The 1,308-nt window shown below is 34.7% G+C and overlaps 1 protein-coding gene across 1 annotated transcript in view; it reads left to right on the top strand.

Annotated features, from left to right (window-relative positions):
• LOC107688718 (unconventional myosin-XVI-like) overlaps nucleotides 1–1,308 on the top strand; it is a 218,296-nt gene that overhangs the window by 166,742 nt on the left and 50,246 nt on the right. The gene's annotated exons all lie outside the window — the stretch shown is intronic.

Genomic DNA, 1,308 nt, shown 5'->3' with positions numbered 1-1,308 from the left:
GGCAATTCATACAATACATTTAAACTGAGCTACTTTAATACCATCTCCGAACTTTCTACCACGACTCTGCTGTTCTTCGGCTGGTTCTTCGTGTATACGTTGATTGACAGATGTCTCGTCCAGTCAGCGGTGAGTAATCCCAAACCAATGGCGCTGTCTCAAACTATACCTTACCTCTTCCGGTTTGTCTGATTTGTCGTTGTGTTTTCTGACTTGTTAATTTGTTTTCGGATTTGTCGTTGTGTTTTCGGACTTGTTATTTTGTTTTCGAATTTGTCATTGTGTTTTCTGACTTGTTATAATGTTTTCTGAATTGTTGTTGTGTTTTCTGAATTGTTATTTTGTTTTTTAGACTTGCATTTGCGTTTGTAATTTGTTGTTTTGTTTTCAGAATTGTGATTTGTTTTGCACTTCTTTTCCACCGTACTAAATGCAGATGAGACCTACAACATTTAGATGCAATGAAAGGTTGCCTATCATATTTCAAAATGTTGCACTCGACATATTTTAGTCTGGCATTATAGTTTGGGAAAAGTTCAAAAAGTGAATGTGTACAAGTTTATGTCACAGTAACACTAATGCAAGTAAAAATAAATGACTCATCAGAAGGAGATCATCTGCTGGATTAAGCCGCGTCAGCATCGCATTCTTTTTCTGAGGTAAATTCAAGGCTTATTCCTCACAGCGCGTCTCCCAAAAACGAAAAGTAGCTGAGATAAACTTGAATGTTTCATTGTTTGCGGAGGTGATGTGGACATTTACATGTTCGCGCATCTCAAGCTTGGTTTCGCATGGATGATTATTTTATAGCTCACGATGTGTGTGGGCATGATCATTTATAGGTGAGCTCAGATGGGAAAGACTGTACCTCACGTTGGTTTCATACGGATTATTTTATCAGATAATACTTGTTTTCAACATGACTGACTTCATTTAATAATAGACAATTCAAACTTTCTTTAGATATATTTCTCGTCATTTTTGTTCATTTTAGTGACTCGTTTCAGGAAGATATCCATGGAGACTGAAAATGCAGAAAGTGCACCCTATTTGTTTCTCTTTGTAGTGTATTTTTTTTTAGGTTTGATAACTCGAAAAGTAAAGTAAACTTAAAAGTAACTTGAAAGTAAAGTAATCTGATTACTTTTTAAATGCAGTAATCAGTAATGTAATCAAATTACAATTTTAAAGAAGTAATTAGTAATTTGTAGGTGATTACTTTTTTTGAGTAACTTACCCAACACTGTTTGGTTGTATGCATAATCTAAGCTTTTATGTCCAAAATAAAGGATACTTTGGGCGTAACAC

This window comes from Sinocyclocheilus anshuiensis, unplaced genomic scaffold (genome assembly GCF_001515605.1).
Source record: "Sinocyclocheilus anshuiensis isolate Anshui unplaced genomic scaffold, SAMN03320099.WGS_v1.1 scaffold9, whole genome shotgun sequence".
NCBI classification, from domain to species: Eukaryota; Metazoa; Chordata; class Actinopteri; order Cypriniformes; family Cyprinidae; genus Sinocyclocheilus; species Sinocyclocheilus anshuiensis.
This window is presented reverse-complemented; position numbering and strand designations above follow the sequence as displayed.